This window comes from Thunnus albacares, chromosome 3 (assembly GCF_914725855.1).
Source record: "Thunnus albacares chromosome 3, fThuAlb1.1, whole genome shotgun sequence".
Taxonomy (NCBI): Eukaryota; Metazoa; Chordata; class Actinopteri; order Scombriformes; family Scombridae; genus Thunnus; species Thunnus albacares.
In genome coordinates, this window is record NC_058108.1 from 11465404 (window position 1) to 11465714 (window position 311).

The window sequence follows — 311 nt, forward strand, 5'->3', positions numbered from 1 at the left end:
GAATTTTTAAGTTAATTTCTTTCACGAGAGAATCCAGGAAAACACACACACACACACACACAAACATATACACACTCATATTGATTATGAAAGTAATATTAATCAACACCAAGAGTTTAAAAAGACTGTGTGTAATGAAGAAATGTACAGTGAGAGAAAACCAAGAAAAGAGCTGGATACAAGCCGACGGATGAAAAATTGAGTGATGAATGTCGATACAGGAGAAGGGATGAAAGAGAGATGAGAGAAGGAGGGGCAACAACAGTAGGAGATATGCCACAGATTATCAACCAGTGTCAGATGCTCTAGAG